We start from the raw sequence: 9,998 nt of genomic DNA on the forward strand, positions 1-9,998 counted from the left end.
CCATGGGCCTGGGCTGGGCTGCAGGCCGTCTCTAGCTGGATCACAGGCCAGGCCTTGGGCGTGGGCTGATTTGATCAGAGTGGTTTTTTACCTTTTTGGTTTTTTTTTTTGATTTCTTTGCTAAGTAAAAGTGTAAAATTAAAATATTTGACTTTTTTTTGGGCTTTGGGAACTATTTGAAAAAATAAGAAATGAGAAATCTAATAAATACATGAAAAAAAATAGAAATTGGTTCAGGTGAAAATAGAATAAATTAATAAAATATAAAATACAATATAGTTACAAATTGAAAATACAAACTTACATTGTTAAAAAAATAGCAAATAAATTAAATAAAATTAAAACAAAATTTACAATAATTTGAAAAAAAATCTATACAACTATTGTTCATGACTTTCATCATCTACTTCAGGTGAAATATCGAGTGTATATGCCCTCTTTGTCTTGTAATCTGTCTTCAGCATCTAGTCAATTTTTAAAGCAGATGTACATCTCTATACTTTCATCATTCATACAGTTTCTCTTGTCGTCCAATACCCTACTACCTGCACTAAAACAAGAAGACTCCAATGGAATTGTAGACACCAGAGGGTTAGTAGATCAAGTGTCATGGCGGCAAGAACTAGATAATTTTTTGAATGTTCACTCCACTAGGCTAAAATATCAAAATTATTTGTTCCCTCACCTAAATTAGAAAAGTTTGCTTGTAAATAAAAATTAAGTTCAGTAAATGGACTTGTTGTTGAGATAGCAGATTTTTGTCTTCTATTTATTAAATAAAAAAGTTTTTTTCTTCTATTATTGAGCTCAAGTTCAAAAGTAGAAGATGTGGCTGTACAACTTATAGAATTATTTCTTATTACTTCAGTTTCATATAAACTGTACATTTAAAATAAGAAACTATCTATTTCTTCTTTTTTATTTCCAATTTCAATATTCATATTTTCACAATATGTTTCAAGTAAAATATGTATTACCATCTTTCCTAATCCTATGATCTAATAATGTAGCTAAGCAATAAAGAGGAGAAATGTTCTCCCAATATTTTTAAATTTATTTTCCATTATTTCAACAATACTTTTAAATTATGGATCAATTCTATATTTTTCAAAACAATCACTAATCGCCATTAATTGATAAGGTAAATTACAACTACTTAGATAATAAATACCTGATAATTCATTAGTTGCATCATAAAAATATTTAAAAAAAATCTCTTATACAAATTTTCATTTCCTAGTCTTCCTCAAATATAATATCATTAGGCATTTTTGCATTATAACAATCAGTAAGAATTTGTTTATGAGAAATACAACTTTCTAACATAGCATAGGTAGAATTCCATCTATGTTGAACATCTAATATAAAATGTTTATATATATATATATATATATAATACAATTTCTAATTTTAGAAATATGAGTAGAAATAATATTTAAAGCATCCTAAATACATAAATTTAAGATATGACATGCACATTTGATATGAAATAAATTACCATTTAAACATGGTTTTAATTGAGATTTAAAATATTTATTGCTAAATCATTATTGCAAGCATTATCAAAACTAATAGAAAATAATTTATTTTCAATTCCATAAGCGTGTAAAGTATTTAAAATGCTTGCAACAATAGTTGGGATAATATGTGGCCATTCAAGCCTAGTAAAACTTAAAATTCTTTTACTTAAAAGCTAATTTTCATCAATAAAATAATCGATAACACAAATATAACTTATGTTGAATTTACAAGTCCAAACATCAGAAGTAATTGCAACTTTAGAATTAAGATTTGATAACATATAAATTAAATTTTGTTTATATGAATAAAATTTTTTAAAACATATGATCTAATAATATTTCTAGAAGCTTTTTTATATTGTGGATTTACATAATTACGTAACAATTTTTCAAGTTTAGTATCTTCAGCTAACAAAAATGGTTGTTTAGCATGTACAATGTATTTTGCTAATTCTTGCCAATTTTTTTTTTTGAGAATATTTAAATGTACCAACCCCCTACCCAATGTGTGTTTTTGTTGTTTCTCTCCCTCCTCCTCCTCCTCCTCCTCCTTCTTCTTCTTCTTCTTCATCTTCTTTCTCATGGGTGAGCAAATGTTTATTTAAATGGTCAGTACCACCCTTACTATAATAGCTAAAGTCTTTCCTACATTTTTGGCCAACAACTCTTTTTCCCTTCCCCTCAACATTCTCTACTTTAAATATTTTCCAAACTAAGCTAATCAATTTCGAGTCCCTCTTTTTTCTTTCTCATAGTATCAATACTAGGGGTGGAAATTCCATCAATATCAATAGCATCCGTATTGGTGTTAATACTATCTTGATGCGGATGAATATCATCGACATTGAACATGTTAGGGAACTGGTTTTGAGAGGAGAAAATCATTTTTTTTAATTCTAAAAAAATTAATTTAATTGAACTTACCTAGATTTTCGGTTCGAGATCCTAACTTGATTTCAACGGTTGAAGCCTTTCAACTCCAAGAGTCCAAGCCTCCCAAACTGCTAACTTGAGATACTTGAGCTAGTTGAGCAAGCCTTCTTCTTGTTTAAACTTTAATAAAGTTGAGAATTGGAGAATTAGTCAATTAAAGTTCAAATCACTTCAAACTTCAGAGAATATACCAGAGAAGAGATTAAGAGAATTGTTGAATTGGTGTGATGAGAATGGTGGAGGATAGGGCTATTTATAAGAATTGAAAATAATTCAATTGCCCAAAATACCCTAAAAACTAGCCATTTTTTACTTGTTAGGAGGGGTATTTTGGTCATTGTAAAGTTATTTATCACTTTATCCAAAATGCCCTCCTAAACTAGCTATTATAGATATTGGGGGGCATTTGTGTCATTTTTCTCCCTCCATAACTAAAATACATAAATACCCCCTATATAGTTGTTAGAGGGGTATTTCTATAAAAAAACCCAAAAAGTTGAAACTAGCTGGGGGGGGGGGGATCCACAATGGCTAGTTCTCGGGCGGGCTGAGCACGGCCCGCTACAGGTCTGCGGGCCATGTCGTGCCGGCCCGTGGGCTCCAAACCCTAGGCCTAGCACAACACGAACCATTGTATCGGACTTGGCACAACTTGTGTGCCATTATGCTGTGCCGTGTCAGGCCGCAGGCGGCACAAACCAATTTACACCTCTATGCTTGGAACAAATTATCATCTTTTGTTCATCTCTGCTGTTTGAAGAAAATATTAAGAAAAAAACATGAATAATATTAATAGTAACAATAATAATAGAAAAAAATCAAAACAGAAAGAGAATGAATTGTCAATGTGATGAACAAAATTCAAAATCCATCCAAATTAGTTGTTCTAACTCTCGGCATTTGACAGTACACAGGTTAGGAGTGCTAGAGTATTGCAGCCAGATTCACATGGGAGTTAAGGCATGAGTTGAGCAAAAAGATATACAGAACATAGAAGTAGAATCAATATTGTCTCATTTGTGATGTAGTCGAACTGATTTACTGACGGAATGGCAATTGGACTCTCCTTCCCTTACTGTTACTGGGGCTAAATATTACTATCGACAATGAGGGGGTACTGAAATTGACTCGTCTTTGAAGAAAAATCAAAACAGGGGGACCACCTCTCTAGCTAATAAGTGGGTGAGATGGGTTGAAGGGAAGCTTCAAATGAGATTAGTTATTTTCTTCCTTAAATTTTCTCTTTTTCAAAAGAAAAATTCAAGTTTTCTCTTTGGGGAACAGATCAGGTTGCCAAAGAAGTAAGTAGTGAATGAATGATTTTGCTTTTCATAGGAGGGTTTTGGTGTTTGTCATAGAGAGATTGGGCTCTATTTCATCTTCTTGAGGAAGAAGATAATGAATAGTATTTTTATTTTCAAGGGTATTTTTGATATTTTCAAAAGTTTTAAGTTGCACATGAGATAATGTGCTACACATTATTGATGGTCTGTTAACGGTAGATACTGGATTGGCACGTTTTGAAAGTTCAGATACTACTGAATTGTCGCGTTTTAAATTCAGGGACCAATGTGGCACTAGGCCCAAAATATAGGGTACTAATCGGGAATTTTCCCTAACAATAATAATGAGATGGAACTTTTGGTCTCAAACCCTTAAGAGCACTCAAGATATGTTGAGAGTAGAGGATTCATTATTTGTGAACAAAAACTAAATGGTAAATTACAAAGACCCCCTCTAGTTGGGTTAAGGGTAAATTACAAAGACCCCCTCTACTATGGGTCGGGTTAGTGATAATTACCCGTTGAACTTTTATTTGTGACAAAGATCCTTGAAACTTTTACTTTGCAACAAATACCCCTAGCTGTTAATTTAGATGACAAAATGCATTAAATTATTAAAATAGCCATCTAAATTTTCTTATTTTCTTTTCCTTGTACTTTTCTCTTAAACCTTAATTGACCGAAAAACACCTCCATTTTCTTCAAATAAAATCAGCTAAAATAACAAGAATCATTTCATTGACATAGAACAACATGAATGTCTCTCTTCATCTTAAAATATAAAAAATATCCATTCCTCTCTCCACTGATCAAGAAAAATCAAATGAAGCCTTAAATTTATATCTATTAGAAAGAAGCCTCTATCACTTCATTTAAATATTAAATCCAGTCAGAAGTCTACAAGGATTAATTAGAGCAATTAGGAGAACATTAATATTATATTTAAAAATCTAATTGAAGCATACATTATTAAATAAATAAATAAAGGGTAGTTTAGAGATTTAAAAAAATTTTAAATAATTGAATGAAAATCCTTTTTCTTTCGAATTTCACCGAATTCTAATGATTACAAAGTGAAACTTAAAAAGTATTTGTTGCAAATAAAAGTTCAAAGGGTATTTTCAAGTATGTATAATTGTCACTGACCCATAGTATATGTTTGATTTACAGTTGAGTCATTATCAGAGTCTACGAGCAAAATCATTCTGGATCTAGAGAAAGCTAGTTAAGCAACTAATGTAAGAACATGCTTGATGATATACATTATTAGAACTGATTTTTTTTTTCTAATTTTTTTAACATATACAATTGAAAACCTAACTTATAAAAGATCGGGCTATCCTGCGACGAAGATTGATACATCAAAGGATGACTCATTGACGCAGGATCATCATTTGACAATTTCAAGAGGGCAGGGTCAGTGATAGAATTTTACAAAATCACCTTGGGTTCTCTATAGAGTATTATTTTATTTAGTTCAGTTGGCGTTTATTGTAAAAACGTGGCCACATTAATATCATATAGGCGTTGGCATTTATTACATATGAAGTACAATGAAACAATTGTTTGGTTCTGATAAAAAAACAGAAATAATTTGATTTTTGTGCATAGGGCATTTGGGGAAACGTCACATTCTTGTTTTTCCTAACGCCCCAACCTTTGTTGAAATCAAATGCTGATGTATCATATTTTAATAGGTATTAATCTGAGATAGAGAATAAAAAACGTTTAAATTAAAGCTAACCAAATAACAAAAACATAAAACGTTTAAAGTGAAAAAGTATAAACAAATGGTTAAAATAAAAAAGTATAAATAAACAGTCACTCATAAACATAAATGGAACCACACACCCTTTATATAATCTTGTTCCTTTAAAAAAGAAGCTCCTAACCCTAACCCTAGCCCTAATTCTAAATCCGCTCCTAACCCTAACCACAACCCTAATTCTAAGTCCTAACCCTGGCTTGCCTTTCTTTATAAATGCTACCTACTCCACAAACAGAATAACAAATCTCTAGAGATCTCACTCACCATGGCATCTTGGGGCAATTGATTCGATGTTACAGTGCATTCAGCTTTTCTTCTTCTCTCTTTTTTTTTATCGATATCTGTATGATTTATCTTTTATTTTGTTTTGTTGTTTTCAATGGCTTATGATGAAACGTCACTATCTTAGCGGATTCCAGTGAGAATACATGTCAATGATCTGATTGTTACACACACTGAAGCCTATTTTAACTTTATTCATTCATTCCATTTTCAAAAGAAAAGAAAAACTTCATTCATTTTTTTTCAATCAAAGGGAAAAAAGAAAGAAAACCCGTTTCCTGTAATTGGTTTTGTTTCCTCAAGTGCAATTGTTTGTTTGTTTTCTTATTAACAAACTGTATGGAGAGTAAGGGTTTGATGCAATGACGAGCTTTAAAAGTTGAAAAGAGGCAGTGGACGGGACCTAAGCTGAAATCTCGCCGTGAGCCTTTTTCACCAATAAATGACTTCTCCTTCCACTGAGCTCAAATCCCCAATTCCAATGGGCTGTGAAACCAACAAAATCTGGTCTCACTAGCGGCGGATTATTGAAAGGAGAGGATACTCCATGTGTGAAAATTTAAAAATTAACGATTAAAATCAATATATTCGTTTTTTAAATTAAAGAAAAGAAATAAAGGAATAAGTGGGATAACCTGTCATATGTTGCAGGAAGCAGCAGCCAAGCTTTTCACCATTGGTTTTCGCTTCAAATTCAAAAAGCCCATTGTTTTTCAAAGGCCCATTCAGCACTGAAACCATCATATTTGGATTTCTTGTAATGGATCCAATGGATTGGCTGGACTTCAGAAGGCTCTAATATGCTTCTTTCTTTTACCTTTTTCTTCTTTAATCCTTTACAGGATTGTTATTGTCTTCCAGCTTTAGATGGCAAATGGGTATGCATATGATCTCTCTCTCTCCAACACTCTACATCTTCTTACTCTTCTGAAAATATACTTAGAGTGATTTAGCACGTACAATTTTTTTAAATTGATTTGGGTTGTTTAATTCATTTTTTTTGGGAAAGATAGAAAGACTCCCATATTTGATTTCTTGGATAAGCTATAGTGACATCTTTGTCCTTGTGCTAGGTATATCTATTTTATCAAAAATAAGATATGCCCTAATTACTCCCATTTGTTTATTACATTTGTGTATTTTCATATTCTGGACTTGGATTGGATACAGATTGGTCTTATCCCATTCCGATTTGATTTGGATCAGATCAGAGTAAGGTCCCCAATAACAGCACAAGTGGCATTCTAAACAGGTGAAGGAATCAGCAATGCACCAATATCAACAGTTCTTTCTATTCGAACCCATATTGTTTATACCCTCTCTTAGGAATTCAGCTCTGCGCCTCACTAGAGGCGCCTCACAATGCCCCACAGCACATCCCACCTTATATCTTCCAATGATGTCTCATTATGAGAGTACTTATTGTCAGGAGATATTCCCAATACAAGATAAGGATTTATTTGGAGGCATTATGGGGCGCAGATGTGAACTCCTCTCTTATTAAATGTATTGCTCGATTTCCATATTTTAGATTTGGATCTGATCCAGGTCGGATCAGAAATGAGGCCTGTAAATTACTCAATCACTGATACGCTTTATAATAACAACCAGTATCAAAGGTCCATATTTAATGGGTTGGGTCGGGTCTATGTCATAATTGATTATATCCTATCCTAGGTCAACTTTAATGATGGCTTTTAAAAACTACTGTAGTGTCTTATATACTTAATAATGCTTTAGCTGTTCAGCGGCCTATGGAATCAATGATAAGGTTTTATGCAAGTGATAAATTTATAGACTTTATTGTAAAAGATACAAACCTTTATTTAATACTGAAATAGACCCTTATCATTAATTCCACAGCCCACTGAATAAGTAAAACGTTTAACTAAACCTTATTCGTCCATGGATTTGGCTGGGATGGGCTTAAACACTTATGATAAGAGTTACAGATACTGAGATACCTAGGCCTGAAATATAGAAATATATGAAGAAAATATGGTAAAACACCTAATAAAGGTTCTTCGGGGAGGGAAAAATGAAGAGAGTGAACAACTTATCCGATTTGAGTATTTTTGATGAAACGGGTCCCCATGTCAGATCCAGTTCATATGCCCAAGGAATCGAAAACTTGGAAACCTAGACATATATAAGGTTCTGCTTTATAAAATAGAAAACAACTGTTATGTCAACACAATACAATTTTAGTGATGTGGCATTAAAGTCATGTGAATGATTTTGTTTTTTAAATAAAAAAAATAACTGTTACATAAAAAAATGTATTGTTTTTTAATTCTGGTATGGCAGGTATTTTTGTTCTATAAAATAAAACTATTCACATCGTCGAACATACCCTTGATCATCAATTGGGCCCGGGCTTTCGGGCTGACCCCATGAAATGCTCACCCCTAATCATTAGGGGTGGACATGAGCGAGCCGAGCTGAATAATTGAGTATTCGAGCTCGGTTCGGTAGAAAACTACAAGACTCGAGCTCGGGTTCGAGTTCGTTTCGAATCAGAAATGGAGGCTCGAGTTCGGCTCGAGTACAGAATGTATGTGTTTCAGTTTGATTCGGTTCAAGTTCGAATTCGAGATTTCTGAAACACAATTTGGAAAAATAACACTTTTGAAAAAAAATAAATTCTATAATCACTCTTTCGTTTCTTCCTCTTTTCTTACAAAACAGCTAAGTTTGCAAAATAACCAAGTTTGCAAAAATGAATGGTTTTAGGCGGTGTTCTACAACAATAATGTTTTTATTTATTTGTTATTGAAATCACCACATCAGCAAAAAAATGTTCTAGAACTGTATTTCTGTTTTGAGAAGCAAAACAGAATGAAAGCAAACCTAATCTGTCCTTGCCCTTGTACCGATTCACTGCGAGTCTGTGAGTGTTGCGAGAGGCTGGAGAAGTGGAGAGCTGGAGAGGCTACGGCCTACGGCTGAGAGTCTGCGATCTACGGCCTACGACTGCGACCTGTGACTTCCGAGTTTGGAGTCTCTGGACTGCAACAACGAGCTTCAGTTGAGAGCTGAGAGGAGAGGAGAGACGAGAAGCGGAGCTGTGGTGGTGGTGACCGGTGAGAGGCTGAAGCCTGACCGCCTGAGAGCTTGAGAGTTGAGAGGAGACTCGGAGAGGAGAGATGACAGAGAGGAGAGACGAGAAGCGGAGCTGTGGTGGTGGTGAGTCTAGTGACTGGTGAGAGGCTGAAGCTTGAGTGCTTGACCGTCTGAGACTGAGAGCTTGAGAGGAGACTCGGAGTCGGAGAAGAGTGACGAGAGAGCAGAGGCCAGAGAGAGAGAGGACAGAGATGAGAAGAGCACTGAACTTTCAAAGGGTTAGGTTAGGTCGAAGGGTTTTCGGTTTCTGAAATTGTACCGTGTATAAGGGACTATCATTATAAAATAGTTTCACAAATAAAATTTCTTGAAAAAGTATAATATATATATATATATATGAAAATATAAATTATATATAATTATAGCGAGCCTAACGAGCCGAACTTCAAAATATTTGGGCTCGACTCTTACTATACGAATATGGTACAAAGTTCGAATTCGGCTCGAAGTTCGATTTGAGCCGAGCCAAACCGAGCTTTTCACGAGTCGAGCTCGAATGGCTCGTGAAAAGCTCGACTCGTGTCCACTCCTATTAATCACTAAGAAAAGAGATATCATTTTGGAGAAGGAAAATAAACTAAAATAAGAAAAAAAAAGGGGAAATAAAGATAGGGGTGCAAATGGAAGGGATCATGATCTGTTCCAATCTGAAGTCAGATCTTATATTATTGGATACAGATAGCTCTATTTTGAATCTTTGGATTGGATTGGATTGGATTAGATAATAGGATCCGATCAGAAATAGGATTGGATTTAAATCATCCCTATCCGATCCGAGAAGATCTGATCCTATATATGTTTTTTATGTATATAAGTATATATAACACATATATATGTTATTTATTTATAAATATTATTTATATTATATTTTTATAAATTTGTTATATTATTTATTTTTTATAAAAACATGTATATATACGACGAAAATAATTGAAAAGATACTTATAGTTTTTGTTTTTCTTTATTTAAATTGTTATATTTTATTTTTCTTTTAATAATTTATTAATTTTTTAAAAATCAAACTAGATAGAATCAAACCCGAAAAATCCAACTTCCTCATCGAATTCGAATTCAGATCCATGCTTAACA

General features: G+C 33.3%; 2 non-coding genes across 2 annotated transcripts; both read left to right on the forward strand.

The window, feature by feature from the left end:
* Positions 1–5,884: 5,884 nt before the first annotated feature.
* Positions 5,885–5,968, forward strand: LOC148803977 (small nucleolar RNA R11/Z151). Its single transcript, XR_016081779.1, has one exon. It is a non-coding gene; the product is annotated as a small nucleolar RNA R11/Z151 (small nucleolar RNA).
* Positions 5,969–6,142: 174 nt separating this feature from the next.
* Positions 6,143–6,253, forward strand: LOC148803978 (small nucleolar RNA Z152/R70/R12). Its single transcript, XR_016081770.1, has one exon. It is a non-coding gene; the product is annotated as a small nucleolar RNA Z152/R70/R12 (small nucleolar RNA).
* The last annotated feature ends 3,745 nt before the right edge of the window (positions 6,254–9,998 follow it).

Source organism: Nelumbo nucifera, chromosome 1 (assembly GCF_055504915.1).
Source record: "Nelumbo nucifera cultivar China Antique chromosome 1, China Antique-T2T, whole genome shotgun sequence".
In the NCBI taxonomy this organism is placed as follows: Eukaryota; Viridiplantae; Streptophyta; class Magnoliopsida; order Proteales; family Nelumbonaceae; genus Nelumbo; species Nelumbo nucifera.